We start from the raw sequence: 18,695 nt of genomic DNA on the forward strand, positions 1-18,695 counted from the left end.
ATCAGCAGAGCAGGGGGTTACTACTGAGTGGGGGATCAACAGAGCTGGGGGTTACTACTGAGTGGGTGATCAGCAGAGCTTGGGGTTAATTTAGAGTGGGGGATCAGCAGAGCTGGGGGTTACTACTGAGTGGGGGATCAGCAAAGCTGGGGGTTACTACTGAGTGGGGGATCAGCAGAGCTGGTGGTTATTTCTGAGTGGGGGATCAGCAGAGCTGGGGGTTAATTCTGAGTGGGGGATCAACAGAGCTTGGGGTTAATTCTGAGTGGGGGTCAGCAGAGCTGGGGGTCAATTCTGAGTGGGGGATCAGCAGAGCTGGGGGTTAATAATGAGTGGGGGATCAGCAGAGCTGGGGGTTAATAATGAGTGGGGGATGAGCAGAGCTGGGGGTTACTACTGAGTGGGGGATCAACAGAGCTGGGGGTTACTACTGAGTGGGTGATCAGCAGAGCTTGGGGTTAATTTTGAGTGGGGGATCAGCAGAGCTGGGGGTTACTACTGAGTGGGGGATCAGCAAAGCTGGGGGTTACTACTGAGTGGGGGATCAGCAGAGCAGGGGGTTATTTCTGAGTGGGGGATCAGCAGAGCTGGGGGTTACTACTGAGTGGGGGATCAGCAGAGCTGGTGGTTATTTCTGAGTGGGGGATCAGCAGAGCTGTAGGTTACTACAGAGTGGGTGATCAGCAGAGCTGGAGGTTAATTTTGAGTGGGGGACCTTAATGTGCTTCTTCTTGAGCCGCTCCTTTGTTGCCTTGGCCGTGTGTTTTGGGTCATTGTCATGCTGGAACACCCACCCACCACCCATTTTCAATGCCCTGGCTGAGGGAAGAAGGTTCTCACCCCAGACTTGAGGGTACATTGAGATTCCTTTCGAAGGGGAACCTTTGGCTTGGTTCCGTCGGTCAGGGTGAGCGGCGTAGTTGTAGGTATGTTGTCCTCTCTTCCAGGTCAATGGCGCTCGTACAACGTATGACAAATCCCAGATGAAATTCCCACCATGGTCTCACGTGACGAACGATGAGTAGGACAGAATGAAGAGCTCCCTCCAAGGTGCATTGCCCGCCATCCAATCAGCAGCCAGCGATGGCTTACAATACATACCAGTAACGTAGGAGCAGAAAGCAGAAGAGAGGTTCAAGGTAATGACACCGGATGGCCCATAGGGGGGAGAGTCACATCTGAGCAGAGTGCCTCCTAGTCCGTGAGTATGGGGTCACCATGGCTTCCTTCTCTCCGGTGACTACAAGGAGAGAGGAGCCACTTCCATGTGAGACTAGTAAAGGAAAGGAGGGACATGGTTCAAGTCCTTCTCACCATTTTTATTTCTAACAAAACCAAAAATATCACCAATTGGAAATAATGCCGTCATTCTAATTTATTACAGGGGTGCAGTTACCTAACCTGCCACTAGTCGGCCCTGTCCCAGTATGGTAGTTGGGTGTTAGGTCCTCTTCTAGGGAAAACCTTCTTCTAGCAATGTCATGGGTGGAGCTACTGCCTAAATCAGTGCCAGGATGGGAGGGGATTGGGAGTTGGGGCAAGGGACCCAAACACCCCAGAGCTGTCTGGATGTAGTCAGCTACTAGAAGGGCCCTTAACAGGGCTGAAGCCCCGGGTGAGGTAGTTCAGTACCCAGTAGGACCAGCCGTTGTCTCTCTTACAATCTGACGCAGACTGGGAGCGGGATGCAGAAGGCCTTTGAAGCCAGGCTGAGTGTCCTCTGAGGTGAGTACTAGTACCCCTGGAAATGAGGGTGTCATCTGGGGGTGTGCCGGGCCGGGCAGAGCTATAGAACGGGACATTGAGAGAGAGGCAGATGGGTATACAACGAGGGCACCTTGTTTGGTGATAGAAGGTGAATGCTGTGGGCTGAAGGAAATGGTTCCAAAGAGAGGAGAGATGAAAAGGTGCGAGAAGGTATAACTCTGCTCAGGTGAGTACCAGCCCAGGCTGGGTTGGGAAAGGGGTCATTCTTGGTCACGGGTTCGTGGGATTTTTGGGTTTGTGGTATAAATTTGGGGAAGGCTGAGGCCTGGGGAGCGAAAAGAGTGGTGGATGGAGCTGCTGATGGAGCAGATGAACTCTATCAAGACTCCCAGGAAGTCGCCAGCCAATGGACCATGTCTTCGATAATGGACTCACCACCATACATGGACCCTAACTGCAAGGTATGCCTGGGCCGCTGTATAGATAGTTAGGGACATTAAGGAACTCTTTGTAATTTATCCTGTGTCATGTGAGCACTGAAGAAGAGTGAAGACTATGAACCTTCTCCTGAGTCTGGTCTGAAGTCACTTCTAAAGGGGTGAATAATGGGGGTGGCACCTGTAACAGCACTAAGGGGTATGAAGTTAACGGCACCACAGGACAAGTAGGCTGCACCATGATATAGAATTAAGTTGTTGCTAATGACAACCAAGTCAAGTCACAGAGTCACAGGGAACCAGTGGAGGTGTGGTACCTGGGGAAGGTGGGGTGTCCTCTGGTAGCGAGGGTGCATTAGTTAGGCACTAGTTATCTTCTCCTCTAGGAATCATGGGGAACACTAGGAATCCTCTCCACTAGGAATCATGGAGGACACTAGGAATCTTCTCCACTAGGAATCATGGGGGACACTAGGAATCCTCTCCACTAGGAATCATGGGGGACACTAGGAATCCATTCCACTAGGAATCATGGAGGACACTAGGAATGCTCTCCACTAGGAATCACGGGGGACACTAGGAACCTTATACACTAGGAATCATGGAGGACACTAGGAACCTTCTACACTAAGAATCATGGAGGACACTAGGAATCTTCTCCTCTAGGAAACATGGAGGACACTAGGAATCTTCTCCTCTAGGAAACATGGGGGAAACTAGGAATATCTGCCAGATATCATGGAGGACACTAGGAATCATGGGGGACACTAGGAATCTTCACTAGGAATCAAAGGGACATCAGGAATCCTCTCCACTAGGAATCATGGGGGACACTAGAAATCTTCTCAACTAGAAATCATGGGGGACACTAGGAATCCTCTTCACTAGGAATCATGGGGGACACTGGGAATCTTCTCCACTAGGAATCATGGGGGACACTAGGAATCCTCTCCACTAGGAATCATGGGGGACACTAGGAATCCTCCACACTAGGAATCATGGGGGACACTAGGAATCTTCTCCACTAGGAATCAAAGGGACATCAGGAATCTTCTCCACTAGAAATCATGGGGGACACTAGGAATCCTCTCCACTAGGAATCATGGGGGACACTAGGAATCCTCTCCACTAGGAATCATGGGGGACACTAGGAATCCTCTCCACTAGGAATCATGGGGGACACTAGGAATCTTCTCCACTAGGAATCATGGGGGACACTAGGAATCTTCTCCACTAGGAATCAAAGGGACATCAGGAATCTTCTCCAATAGAAATCATCGGGGACACTAGGAATCCTCTCCACTAGGAATCATGGGGGACACTAGGAATCCTCTCCACTAGGAATCATGGGGGACACTAGGAATCTTCTCCACTAGGAATCATGGAGGACACTAGGAACCTTCTCCACTAGGAATCATGGCGGACACTGGGAATCGTTTCCACTAGGAATCATGTAGGACACTAGGAATCCTCTCCACTAGGAATCATGGGGGACACTAGGAATCCTCTCCACTAGGAATCATGGAGGACACTAGGAATCTTCTCCACTAGGAATCAAAGGGACATCAGGAATCTTCTCCACTAGAAATCATCGGGGACACTAGGAATCCTCTCCACTAAGAATCATGGGGGACACTAGGAATCCTCTCCACTATGAATCATGGGGGACACTAGGAATCTTCTCCACTAGGAATCATGGGGGACACTAGGAATCCTCTCCACTATGAATCATGGGGGACACTAGGAATCTTCTCCACTAGGAATCATGGAGGACACTAGGAATTTTCTCCACTAGGAATCAAAGGGACATCAGGAATCTTCTCCACTAGGAATCATGGCGGACACTGGGAATCTTCTCCACTAGGAATCATGGGGGACACTGGGAATCTTCTCCACTAGGAATCATGGGGGACACTGGGAATCTTCTCCACTAGGAATCATGGGGGACACTAGGAACTTTCTACACTAGGAATCAGGGAGGACAGTAGGAATCTTCTCCACTAGGAATCATGGGGGACACTGGGAATCTTCTCCACTAGGAATCATGGGGGACACTAGGAATCTTCTCCACTATAAATCATGGGGGACACTAGGAACCTTCTCCACTTGGAATCATGGGGTCACTAGGAATCTTCTCCACTTGGAATCATGGGGGACACTAGGAATCTTCTCCACTAGAAATCATGGGGGACACTAGGAACCTTCTACACTAGGAATCATGGAGGACACTAGGAACCTTCTCCACTATAAATCATGGGGGACACTAGGAATCTTCTCCACTAGGAATCATGGGGGACACTAGGAATCTTCTCCACTATAAATCATGGGGGACACTAGGAATCTTCTCCACTATAAATCATGGGGGACACTGGGAATCTTCTTCACTTGGAATCATGGGGGACACTAGGAACCTTCTACACTAGGAATCATGGAGGACACTAGGAACCTTCTCCACTAGGAATCATGGAGGGCACTGGGAATCTTCTCCACTAGGAATCATGGAGGACACTAGGAATCTTCTCCACTAGGAATCATGGAGGGCACTGGGAATCTTCTCCACTAGGAATCATGGAGGACACTAGGAATCTTCTCCACTAGGAATCATGGAGGACACTAGGAATCTTCTCCACTAGGAATCATGGGGGACACTAGGAACCTTCTACACTATAAATCATGGGGGACACTGGGAACCTTCTACACTAGGAATCATGGGGGACACTAGGAATCTTCTCCACTATAAATCATGAGGGACACTGGGAATCTTCTTCATTTGGAATCATGGGGGACACTAGGAATCTTCTCCACTATAAATCATGAGGGACACTGGGAATCTTCTTCATTTGGAATCATGGGGGACACTAGGAATCTTCTCCACTAGGAATCATGGAGGACACTAGGAATCTTCTCCACTAGGAATCATGGAGGGCACTTGGAATCTTCTCCACTAGGAATTATGGGGGACACTAGGAATCTTCACTAGGAATCTTTGGGGACACTAGGAATCTTCTCCACTTGGAATCATGGAGGGAACTAGGAATCCTCTTGTAAGTCACTTGGTCATCTAGCACTAGGTACACTTCCTATGGTTCAGCCAATCCCTGAGGGAATGAGTCTGTGTAAAATAGAAGGGTGATGACCTGGATGGGCTGGGTGTGGAGTCGGTTCAATCATCAGCAGGTGGATGACCAGTCATGAACTCTTGTGGGATACCATGTACCAGCAGAACCTTGCATGTTAGAGCCATGGAACCACGTGTACAGCGTGTTCCCCACATCCTGGGAGGATCCTCGCTGTGCCAGAGTCTAATTATAATCTGCAATCATCGAGAGTCTCTGGCATGTAGCATGGAGAACATCATAAAAAAGAGGCGTGGTACATGACCTGAGCCGGCTGCATAAACCTATATAGTATAAAGGTCACCCAGTCCAGTCATGAAGGATTTGTTGCTGCACACAATGGGTTCCTGAATGGAGAAGAGGAGAGCAGGCAATGGTGGACAACCCTCACATGCATTGTTGGAAAGGAGACCCCATGTCTAACCTCGATGCATTATGTCCCCCTCTGCTTGAGAGTCGCCAACTAAGCCCGGGTTCTGCAGGAGTGTGCTGACTCAGGTGTTTTGTTTTGGGGGAGGGGAGGAGAAGAGCGGAGGAGAAGAGCGGAGGAGAACAACTATTAAGGCACAAAGAATGAGCTTCCATTAAGGTCTATGTGGCCAGAAACTCCCATGTCTTCCCATGGTTCAAGTGACCAATCACAAACATGTTAACAACCTCAGCAGAAAGGAATGGGATTCTGGATGTTGTAGAGAAATGTGTGAAATGCATGACAACACGTCACATGTACACGCCAAGTCCTCCCTGCGGCCACGCTGCTCTAATGGCTGTCCACCAATGTCTGGGTGGAGCTCTGAAGTCTTCATACTCTCCTCTCCTCCAGTCAGGAGCCCCATTGTGTGCGATATTCAGTCTTTATCCTCTCATTGAGTCTAGTTCTTTATGGATTTTCGGCTTCTCAAGCCCTGAAGAAGGGGGCTGGTTTCCCCCCAAAGCATGTCGGCTGGGTTTCCTTCCCAAAGCGTGTCCGTTGGGTTTCCTTCCCGAAGCGTGTCCGTTGGGTTTCCTTCCCGAAGCATGTCGGTTGGGTTTCCTCCCCGAAGCGTGTCGGCTAGGTTTTTCCCCCAAAGCGTGTCGGCTGGGTTTCCCCCATGAAGCGTGTCGGCTGGGTTTCCCCCATGAAGCGTGTCGGCTGGGTTTCCCCCCGAAGCGTGTCAGCTGGGTTTACTCCCCGAAGCGTGTCGGCTGGTTTCCCCCCCGAAGCGTGTCGGTTGGGTTTCCCCCCGAAGCGTGTTGGCTGGGTTTACTCCCCGAAGCATGTCGGCTGGGTTTCCCCCCCAAAGTGTGTTGGCTGAGTTTCCCCCCCGAAGCATGTTGGCTGGGTTTCCTCCTGAAGCGTGTGGACTGGGTTTCCCCCCAAAGCGTGTCGGCTGGGTTTCCCCCCCGAAGAGTGTCGGCTGGGTTTCCTCCCCGAAGCGTGTCGGCTGGGTTTCCTCCCCGAAGCGTGTCGGCTGGGTTTCAGGTGCACCAATCATGGTCTGGTTTCAGGTGCACCAATCATGGTCTGGTTTCAGGTGCACCAATCATGGTCTGGTTTCAGGTGCACCAATCATGGTCTGGTTTCAGGTGCACCAATCGTGGTCTGGTTTCGGGTGCACCAATCATGGTCTGGTTTCGGGTGCACCAATCATGGTCTGGTTTCAGGTGCACCAATCACGGTCGGGGTCATTGCTGACGGGTTCAGGGCGGTGGTTTGGGGTATATATGGGCTTGGTGGGGAGACTGATTGGAGAGGGTATTTATTGGTTGGTCTGTATGTGAAATCATTGAGACCCCTGCGCTCCCTGTGGTACGTATTCCTGACCTCTGCACACGAAGTCACACATTCCTCACCCCTGCACACGGGGTCACACATTCCTGACCTCTGCACACGGGGTCACACATTCCTGACCTCTGCACACGGGGTCACACATTCCTGACCTCTGCACACGGGGTCACACATTCCTGACCCCTCCACACGGGGTCACACATTCCTGACCTCTGCACACGGGGTCACACATTCCTGACCTCTGCACACGGGGTCACACATTCCTGACCTCTGCACACGGGGTCACACATTCCTGACCTCTGCACACGGGGTCACACATTCCTGACCTCTGCACACGGGGTCACACATTTCTGACCTCTGCACACGGGGTCACACATTTCTGACCTCTGCACACGGGGTCACACATTCCTGACCTCTGCACACGGGGTCACACATTCCTGACCCACACCATACTATTGATGAATGGGGCAGCACAGCGGCTAAATGTTTGGCACTTCCCCCTGGCAGTACTCAGGTTGTTGGTTCGAATCCCAACCACGGCACCACCTGCCTGGAGTTTGCATATTCTCCCTGTGCCTGCGTGGGTTTCCTCCGGGTCCTCTGGTTTCCTCCCACACTCCAAAGACATGCTGGTAGGTTAATTGGATCCTGTCTAAATTGTCCCTAATATGTGTATGTATGAATGTGAGTCAGGGACCTTAGACTGTACGCTCCTCGGGGGCGGGGCCTGATGTGATATACAATATATATGTACAGCGCTCCGTATACTGACGGCGATATAGAAGGACCGGAAATAAATAATAAATGTATCCTCCTTGTATTGTCTCTTATGATCACAGGCGTCCAGATCAGAGAACAGACACTAGGGGGCGCTCTGTCACCACACATGGGGCAGATCATTCAGTGATGGCCACCCGGGGGCGCCGTCTGCTGGGACTCTCATCCACAGTCAGTTCGGTATGTTGAGTCTGTAGAGTCACACAATGTGATTCCGGAGTAGGAAGAGGTTTCTGTCCTCAGGACGGAGCTGGCCCAGCTGTTCCTGGTGCTCTGTGGTTATTAGTATCTATGTGGCCCCGGATACCAGAGTGACACCAATGAGTCCCGGTGACACCAATGAGTCCCGGTGACTGAACCAGAGCCAAGACCCAAAGGAGAAAAACCGTCGTCCAAGAGACCTTCCCAGCCTCTGGAAAACCTCTTCCTTCTCTCAGGGTCCCTAATGACGGGTACATTGATCGGGGCCCCTGGTTGGTGACGGGTACATTGATCGGGGCCCCTGGTTGGTGACGGGTACATTGATTGGTGCTCCTGGTTGGTGACGGGTACATTGATCGGGGCCCCTGGTTGGTGACGGGTACATTGATCGGTGGTCCTGTTTGATGACGGGTACATTGATCGGGGCCCCTGGTTGGTGACGGGTACATTGATCGGGGCCCCTGGTTGGTGACGGGTACATTGATCGGGGCTCCTGGTTGGTGACGGGTACATTGATCGGGGCCCCTGGTTGGTGACGGGTACATTGATCGGGGCCCCTGGTTGCTGACGGGTACATTGATCGGGGCCCCTGGTTGGTGACGGGTACATTGATCGGGGCTCCTGGTTGGTGACGGGTACATTGATCGGGGCCCCTGGTTGGTGACGGGTACATTGATCGGGGCCCCTGGTTGGTGACGGGTACATTGATCGGGGCTCCTGGTTGGTGACAGATACATTGATCGGGGCCCCTGGTTGCTGACGGGTACATTGATCGGGGCCCCTGGTTGATGACGGGTACATTGATCGGGGCCCCTGGTTGCTGACGGGTACATTGATCGGGGCCCCTGGTTGATGACGGGTACATTGATCGGGGCTCCTGGTTGGTGACGGGTACATTGATCGGGGCCCCTGGTTGGTGACGGGTACATTGATCGGGGCCCCTGGTTGATGACGGGTACATTGATCGGGGCCCCTGGTTGATGACGGGTACATTGATCGGGGCTCCTGGTTGGTGACGGGTACATTGATCGGGGCCCCTGGTTGGTGACGGGTACATTGATCGGGGCCCCTGGTTGATGACGGGTACATTGATCGGGGCTCCTGGTTGGTGACGGGTACATTGATCGGGGCCCCTGGTTGGTGACGGGTACATTGATCGGGGCCCCTGGTTGATGACGGGTACATTGATCGGGGCCCCTGGTTGGTGACGGGTACAAGGTGGTGTCATTGGGAGGAATGGTGCCCCTCTGATGGTGTTAATGAATGAAATAAAGATAAAAGCAAGCAAAGGGCCACATCTGGCCCCCGGGCCGCAGTTTGGACACCACTGATCTAAAGGAAGATGCTGGTTTTGCCAACTGGTATGGAAGCTGCGTACAGGCGCTGGATGTGGGGGGGGGGGGGGATGAGGGCGGGAAGACTACGGCCAAAGGACTGGATGCTTCCTTGCTGCTGCCTTCCTCTTCTTGTTCTTGGAGAAGGACTGATAGGAAACGTCCACCAGGGACCGGCGCGGAGGAGGATCGGAGGAGTAGATGAAGGAGGAGGATCGGAGGAGTAGATGAAGGAGGGGGATCGGAGGAGTAGATGATGGAGGAGGATCGGAGGAGTAGATGAAGGAGGAGGATCGGAGGAGTAGATGAAGGAGGGGGATCGGAGGAGTAGATGAAGGAGGGGGATCGGAGGAGTAGATGAAGGAGGGGGATCGGAGGAGTAGATGAAGGAGGGGGATCGGAGGAGTAGATGAAGGAGGGGGATCGGAGGAGTAGATGATGGAGGAGGATCGGAGGAGTAGATGAAGGAAGAGGATCGGAGGAGTAGATGAAGGAGGAGGATCGGAGGAGTAGATGAAGGAGGAGCATCGGAGGAGTAGATGAAGGAGGGGGATCGGAGGAGTAGATGATGGAGGAGGATCGGAGGAGTAGATGAAGGTGGAGGATCGGAGGAGTAGATGAAGGAGGATGATCGGAGGAGTAGATGATGGAGGAGGATCGGAGGAGTAGATGAAGGCGGAGGATCGGAGGAGTAGATGATGGAGGAGGATCGGAGGAGTAGATGAAGGCGGAGGATCGGAAGAGTAGATGAAGGAAGAGGATCGGAGGAGTAGATGAAGGAGGAGGATCGGAGGAGTAGATGAAGAGGAGGATCGGAGGAGTAGATGAAGGAGGAGGATCGGAGGAGAAGATGAAGGAAGAGGATCGGAGGAGTAGATGAAGGAAGAGGATCGGAGGAGTAGATGATGGAGGAGGATCGGAGGAGTAGATGAAGGTGGAGGATCGGAGGAGTAGATGAAGGAGGATGATCGGAGGAGTAGATGATGGAGGAGGATCGGAGGAGTAGATGAAGGCGGAGGATCGGAAGAGTAGATGAAGGAAGAGGATCGGAGGAGTAGATGAAGGAGGAGGATCGGAGGAGTAGATGAAGAGGAGGATCGGAGGAGTAGATGAAGAGGAGGATCGGAGGAGTAGATGAAGGAGGAGGATCGGATGAGTAGATGAAGGAGGAGGATCGGAGGAGTAGATGAAGAGGAGGATCGGAGGAGTAGATGAAGGAGGAGGATCGGAGGAGTAGATGAAGGAGGAGGATCGGAGGAGTAGATGGAGGAGGATCGGAGGAGTAGATGAAGGAGGAGGATCGGAGGAGTAGATGAAGGAGGAGGATCGGAGGAGTAGATGAAGGAGGAGGATCGGAGGAGTAGATGGAGGAGGATCGGAGGAGTAGATGAAGGAGGAGGATCGGAGGAGTAGATGAAGAGGAGGATCGGAGGAGTAGATGAAGGAAGAGGATCGGAGTAGTAGATGAAGGAGGAGGATCGGAGGAGTAGATGAAGAGGAGGATCGGAGGAGTAGATGAAGGAGGAGGATCGGAGGAGTAGATGAAGGAGGAGGATCGGAGGAGTAGATGGAGGAGGATCGGAGGAGTAGATGAAGGAGGAGGATCAGAGGAGTAGATGAAAGAGGAGGATCGGAGGAGTAGATGAAGGAGGAGGATCGGAGGAGTAGATGGAGGAGGATCGGAGGAGTAGATGAAGGAGGAGGATCGGAGGAGTAGATGAAGAGGAGGATCGGAGGAGTAGATGAAGGAAGAGGATCGGAGTAGTAGATGAAGGAGGAGGATCGGAGGAGAAGATGATGGAGGAGGATCGGAAGAGTAGATGAAGGAGGAGGATCGGAGGAGTAGATGAAGGCGGAGGATCGGAGGAGTAGATGAAGGAGGAGGATCGGAAGAGTAGATGAAGGAGGAGGATCGGAAGAGTAGATGAAGGAAGAGGATCGGAGGAGTAGATGAAGGAGGAGGATCGGAGTAGTAGATGAAGGAGGAGGATCGGAGGAGTAGATGGAGGAGGATCGGAGGAGTAGATGAAGGAGGAGGATCGGAGGAGTAGATGAAGAGGAGGATCGGAGGAGTAGATGAAGGAAGAGGATCGGAGTAGTAGATGAAGGAGGAGGATCGGAGGAGTAGATGATGGAGGAGGATCGGAGGAGAAGATGATGGAGGAGGATCGGAAGAGTAGATGAAGGAAGAGGATCGGAGGAGAAGATGATGGAGGAGGATCGGAAGAGTAGATGAAGGAAGAGGATCGGAGGAGTAGATGAAGGAGGAGGATCGGAGGAGTAGATGAAGGAAGAGGATCGGAGGAGTAGATGAAGGAGGAGGATCGGAGGAGTAGATGAAGGAGGAGGATCGGAGGAGTAGATGAAGGAGGATGATCGGAGGAGTAGATGAAGGAGGATGATCGGAGGAGTAGATGAAGGAGGAGGATCGGAGGAGAAGATGAAGGAAGAGGATCGGAGGAGTAGATGAAGGAGGAGGATCGGAGGAGTAGATGAAGGAAGAGGATCTGAGGAGTAGATGATGGAGGAGGATCGGAGGAGTAGATGAAGGAAGAGGATCGGAGGAGTAGATGAAGGAGGAGGATCGGAGGAGTAGATGAAGGAGGAGGATCGGAGGAGTAGATGAAGGAAGAGGATCAGAGGAGTAGATGAAGGAGGAGGATCGGAGGAGTAGATGAAGGAAGAGGATCGGAGGAGTAGATGAAGAAGGAGCATCGAAAGAGTAGATGATGGAGGAGGATCGGAGGAGTAGATGAAGGAGGAGCATCGAAAGAGTACATGAAGGAGGAGGATCGGAGGAGAAGATGATGGAGGAGGATCGGAGGAGTAGATGAAGGAGGAGGATCGGAGGAGTAGATGAAGGAGGAGGATCGGAGGAGTAGATGAAGGAGGAGGATCGGAGGAGAAGATGAAGGAGGGGGATCGGAGGAGTAGATGATGGAGGAGGATCGGAGGAGTAGATGAAGGAAGAGGATCGGAGGAGTAGATGAAGGAGGAGGATCGGAGGAGTAGATGAAGGAGGGGGATCGGAGGAGTAGATGAAGGAGGGGGATCGGAGGAGTAGATGATGGAGGAGGATCGGAGGAGTAGATGAAGGAAGAGGATCGGAGGAGTAGATGAAGGTGGAGGATCGGAGGAGTAGATGAAGGAGGATGATCGGAGGAGTAGATGATGGAGGAGGATCGGAGGAGTAGATGAAGGCAGAGGATCGGAAGAGTAGATGAAGGAAGAGGATCGGAGGAGTAGATGAAGGAGGAGGATCGGAGGAGTAGATGAAGAGGAGGATCGGAGGAGTAGATGAAGAGGAGGATCGGAGGAGTAGATGAAGGAGGAGGATCGGAGGAGTAGATGAAGGAGGAGGATCGGAGGAGTAGATGAAGAGGAGGATCGGAGGAGTAGATGAAGGAGGAGGATCGGAGGAGTAGATGAAGGAGGAGGATCGGAGGAGTAGATGGAGGAGGATCGGAGGAGTAGATGAAGGAGGAGGATCGGAGGAGTAGATGAAGGAGGAGGATCGGAGGAGTAGATGAAGGAGGAGGATCAGAGGAGTAGATGGAGGAGGATCGGAGGAGTAGATGAAGGAGGAGGATCGGAGGAGTAGATGAAGAGGAGGATCGGAGGAGTAGATGAAGGAAGAGGATCGGAGTAGTAGATGAAGGAGGAGGATCGGAGGAGTAGATGAAGAGGAGGATCGGAGGAGTAGATGAAGGAGGAGGATCGGAGGAGTAGATGAAGGAGGAGGATCGGAGGAGTAGATGGAGGAGGATCGGAGGAGTAGATGAAGGAGGAGGATCAGAGGAGTAGATGAAGGAGGAGGATCGGAGGAGTAGATGAAGGAGGAGGATCGGAGGAGTAGATGGAGGAGGATCGGAGGAGTAGATGAAGGAGGAGGATCGGAGGAGTAGATGAAGAGGAGGATCGGAGGAGTAGATGAAGGAAGAGGATCGGAGTAGTAGATGAAGGAGGAAGATCGGAGGAGTAGATGAAGGAGGAGGATCGGAGGAGTAGATGAAGGAGGAGGATCGGAGGAGAAGATGATGGAGGAGGATCGGAAGAGTAGATGAAGGAAGAGGATCGGAGGAGAAGATGATGGAGGAGGATCGGAAGAGTAGATGAAGGAGGAGGATCGGAGGAGTAGATGAAGGCGGAGGATCGGAGGAGTAGATGAAGGAGGAGGATCGGAAGAGTAGATGAAGGAGGAGGATCGGAAGAGTAGATGAATGAAGAGGATCGGAGGAGTAGATGAAGGAGGAGGATCGGAGTAGTAGATGAAGGAGGAGGATCGGAGGAGTAGATGGAGGAGGATCGGAGGAGTAGATGAAGGAGGAGGATCGGAGGAGTAGATGAAGAGGAGGATCGGAGGAGTAGATGAAGGAAGAGGATCGGAGTAGTAGATGAAGGAGGAGGATCGGAGGAGTAGATGATGGAGGAGGATCGGAGGAGAAGATGATGGAGGAGAATCGGAAGAGTAGATGAAGGAAGAGGATCGGAGGAGAAGATGATGGAGGAGGATCGGAAGAGTAGATGAAGGAAGAGGATCGGAGGAGTAGATGAAGGAGGAGGATCGGAGGAGTAGATGAAGGAAGAGGATCGGAGGAGTAGATGAAGGAGGAGGATCGGAGGAGTAGATGAAGGAGGAGGATCGGAGGAGTAGATGAAGGAGGATGATCGGAGGAGTAGATGAAGGAGGATGATCGGAGGAGTAGATGAAGGAGGAGGATCGGAGGAGAAGATGAAGGAAGAGGATCGGAGGAGTAGATGAAGGAGGAGGATCGGAGGAGTAGATGAAGGAAGAGGATCTGAGGAGTAGATGATGGAGGAGGATCGGAGGAGTAGATGAAGGAAGAGGATCGGAGGAGTAGATGAAGGAGGAGGATCGGAGGAGTAGATGAAGGAGGAGGATCGGAGGAGTAGATGAAGGAAGAGGATCAGAGGAGTAGATGAAGGAGGAGGATCGGAGGAGTAGATGAAGGAAGAGGATCGGAGGAGTAGATGAAGAAGGAGCATCGAAAGAGTAGATGATGGAGGAGGATCGGAGGAGTAGATGAAGGAGGAGCATCGAAAGAGTACATGAAGGAGGAGGATCGGAGGAGAAGATGATGGAGGAGGATCGGAGGAGTAGATGAAGGAGGAGGATCGGAGGAGTAGATGAAGGAGGAGGATCGGAGGAGTAGATGAAGGAGGAGGATCGGAGGAGAAGATGAAGGAAGAGGATCGGAGGAGTAGATGAAGGAGGAGCATCGAAAGAGTACATGAAGGAGGAGGATCGGAGGAGAAGATGATGGAGGAGGATCGGAGGAGTAGATGAAGGAGGAGGATCGGAGGAGTAGATGAAGGAGGAGGATCGGAGGAGTAGATGAAGGAGGGGGATCGGAGGAGTAGATGATGGAGGAGGATCGGAGGAGTAGATGAAGGAAGAGGATCGGAGGAGTAGATGAAGGTGGAGGATCGGAGGAGTAGATGAAGGAGGAGGATCGGAGGAGTAGATGAAGGAGGGGGATCGGAGGAGTAGATGAAGGTGGAGGATCGGAGGAGTAGATGAAGGAGGAGGATCGGAGGAGTAGATGAAGGAGGGGGATCGGAGGAGTAGATGATGGAGGAGGATCGGAGGAGTAGATGAAGGAAGAGGATCGGAGGAGTAGATGAAGGTGGAGGATCGGAGGAGTAGATGAAGGAGGATGATCGGAGGAGTAGATGATGGAGGAGGATCGGAGGAGTAGATGAAGGCGGAGGATCGGAAGAGTAGATGAAGGAAGAGGATCGGAGGAGTAGATGAAGGAGGAGGATCGGAGGAGTAGATGAAGAGGAGGATCGGAGGAGTAGATGAAGAGGAGGATCGGAGGAGTAGATGAAGGAGGAGGATCGGAGGAGTAGATGAAGAAGGAGCATCGAAAGAGTAGATGATGGAGGAGGATCGGAGGAGTAGATGAAGGAGGAGCATCGAAAGAGTACATGAAGGAGGAGGATCGGAGGAGAAGATGATGGAGGAGGATCGGAGGAGTAGATGAAGGAGGAGGATCGGAGGAGTAGATGAAGGAGGAGGATCGGAGGAGTAGATGAAGGAGGAGGATCGGAGGAGAAGATGAAGGAAGAGGATCGGAGGAGTAGATGAAGGAGGAGCATCGAAAGAGTACATGAAGGAGGAGGATCGGAGGAGAAGATGATGGAGGAGGATCGGAGGAGTAGATGAAGGAGGAGGATCGGAGGAGTAGATGAAGGAGGAGGATCGGAGGAGTAGATGAAGGAGGGGGATCGGAGGAGTAGATGATGGAGGAGGATCGGAGGAGTAGATGAAGGAAGAGGATCGGAGGAGTAGATGAAGGTGGAGGATCGGAGGAGTAGATGAAGGAGGAGGATCGGAGGAGTAGATGAAGGAGGGGGATCGGAGGAGTAGATGAAGGTGGAGGATCGGAGGAGTAGATGAAGGAGGAGGATCGGAGGAGTAGATGAAGGAGGGGGATCGGAGGAGTAGATGATGGAGGAGGATCGGAGGAGTAGATGAAGGAAGAGGATCGGAGGAGTAGATGAAGGTGGAGGATCGGAGGAGTAGATGAAGGAGGATGATCGGAGGAGTAGATGATGGAGGAGGATCGGAGGAGTAGATGAAGGCGGAGGATCGGAAGAGTAGATGAAGGAAGAGGATCGGAGGAGTAGATGAAGGAGGAGGATCGGAGGAGTAGATGAAGAGGAGGATCGGAGGAGTAGATGAAGAGGAGGATCGGAGGAGTAGATGAAGGAGGAGGATCGGAGGAGTAGATGAAGGAGGAGGATCGGAGGAGTAGATGGAGGAGGATCGGAGGAGTAGATGAAGGAGGAGGATCGGAGGAGTAGATGAAGGAGGAGGATCGGAGGAGTAGATGAAGGAGGAGGATCGGAGGAGTAGATGAAGGAGGAGGATCGGAGGAGTAGATGAAGAGGAGGATCGGAGGAGTAGATGAAGGAGGAGGATCGGAGGAGTAGATGAAGGAGGAGGATCGGAGGAGTAGATGAAGGAGGAGGATCGGAGGAGTAGATGGAGGAGGATCGGAGGAGTAGATGAAGGAGGAGGATCGGAGGAGTAGATGAAGGAGGAGGATCGGAGGAGTAGATGGAGGAGGATCGGAGGAGTAGATGAAGGAGGAGGATCGGAGGAGTAGATGAAGAGGAGGATCGGAGTAGTAGATGAAGGAGGAGGATCGGAGGAGTAGATGAAGGAGGAGGATCGGAGGAGTAGATGAAGGAGGAGGATCGGAGGAGAAGATGATGGAGGAGGATCGGAAGAGTAGATGAAGGAAGAGGATCGGAGGAGAAGATGATGGAGGAGGATCGGAAGAGTAGATGAAGGAGGAGGATCTGAGGAGTAGATGAAGGCGGAGGATCGGAGGAGTAGATGAAGGAGGAGGATCGGAAGAGTAGATGAAGGAGGAGGATCGGAAGAGTAGATGAAGGAAGAGGATCGGAGGAGTAGATGAAGGAGGAGGATCGGAGTAGTAGATGAAGGAGGAGGATCGGAGGAGTAGATGGAGGAGGATCGGAGGAGTAGATGAAGGAGGAGGATCGGAGGAGTAGATGAAGAGGAGGATCGGAGGAGTAGATGAAGGAAGAGGATCGGAGTAGTAGATGAAGGAGGAGGATCGGAGGAGTAGATGATGGAGGAGGATCGGAGGAGAAGATGATGGAGGAGGATCGGAAGAGTAGATGAAGGAAGAGGATCGGAGGAGAAGATGATGGAGGAGGATCGGAAGAGTAGATGAAGGAAGAGGATCGGAGGAGTAGATGAAGGAGGAGGATCGGAGGAGTAGATGAAGGAAGAGGATCGGAGGAGTAGATGAAGGAGGAGGATCGGAGGAGTAGATGAAGGAGGAGGATCGGAGGAGTAGATGAAGGAGGATGATCGGAGGAGTAGATGAAGGAGGATGATCGGAGGAGTAGATGAAGGAGGAGGATCGGAGGAGAAGATGAAGGAAGAGGATCGGAGGAGTAGATGAAGGAGGAGGATCGGAGGAGTAGATGAAGGAAGAGGATCGGAGGAGTAGATGAAGGAAGAGGATCGGAGGAGTAGATGAAGGAGGAGGATCGGAGGAGTAGATGAAGGAGGAGGATCGGAGGAGTAGATGAAGGAAGAGGATCAGAGGAGTAGATGAAGGAGGAGGATCGGAGGAGTAGATGAAGGAAGAGGATCGGAGGAGTAGATGAAGAAGGAGCATCGAAAGAGTAGATGATGGAGGAGGATCGGAGGAGTAGATGAAGGAGGAGCATCGAAAGAGTACATGAAGGAGGAGGATCGGAGGAGAAGATGATGGAGGAGGATCGGAGGAGTAGATGAAGGAGGAGGATCGGAGGAGAAGATGAAGGAAGAGGATCGGAGGAGTAGATGAAGGAGGAGGATCGGAGGAGTAGATGAAGGAGGAGCATCGAAAGAGTACATGAAGGAGGAGGATCGGAGGAGAAGATGATGGAGGAGGATCGGAGGAGTAGATGAAGGAGGAGCATCGAAAGAGTACATGAAGGAGGAGGATCGGAGGAGAAGATGATGGAGGAGGATCGGAGTAGTAGATGAAGGAGGAGGATCGGAGGAGTAGATGAAGGAGGAGGATCGGAGGAGAAGATGAAGGAAGAGGATCGGAGGAGTAGATGAAGGAGGAGGATCGGAGGAGTAGATGAAGGAAGAGGATCGGAGGAGTAGATGAAGGAGGAGGATCGGAGGAGTAGATGAAGGAGGAGCATCGAAAGAGTACATGAAGGAGGAGGATCGAAGGAGTAGATGAAGGAGGAGGATCGGAGGAGTAGATGAAGGAGGAGGATCGGAGGAGAAGATGAAGGAAGAGGATCGGAGGAGTAGATGAAGGAGGAGGATCGGAGGAGTAGATGAAGGAGGAGGATCGGAGGAGTAGATGAAGGAAGAGGATCTGAGGAGTAGATGAAGGAGGAGGATCGGAGGAGTAGATGAAGGAAGAGGATCGGAGGAGTAGATGAAGGAGGAGGATCGGAGGAGTAGATGAAGGAAGAGGATCGGAGGAGTAGATGAAGGAGGAGCATCGAAAGAGTAGATGATGGAGGAGGATCGGAGGAGTAGATGAAGGAGGAGCATCGAAAGAGTACATGAAGGAGGAGGATCGGAGGAGAAGATGATGGAGGAGGATCGGAGGAGTAGATGAAGGAGGAGGATCGGAGGAGTAGATGAAGGAGGAGGATCGGAGGAGTAGATGAAGGAGGAGGATCGGAGGAGTAGATGAAGGATGAGGATCGGAGGAGTAGATGAAGGAGAAGGATCGGAGGAGTAGATGAAGGAGGAGCATCGAAAGAGTACATGAAGGAGGATCGGAGGAGTAGATGAAGGAGGAGGATCGGAGGAGTAGATGAAGGAGGAGGATCG

The sequence above is a fragment of the Staurois parvus genome, unplaced genomic scaffold (genome assembly GCF_062004578.1).
Source record: "Staurois parvus isolate SC_StPar_1 unplaced genomic scaffold, SC_StPar_1.0 ptg003889l, whole genome shotgun sequence".
Classification (NCBI taxonomy): Eukaryota; Metazoa; Chordata; class Amphibia; order Anura; family Ranidae; genus Staurois; species Staurois parvus.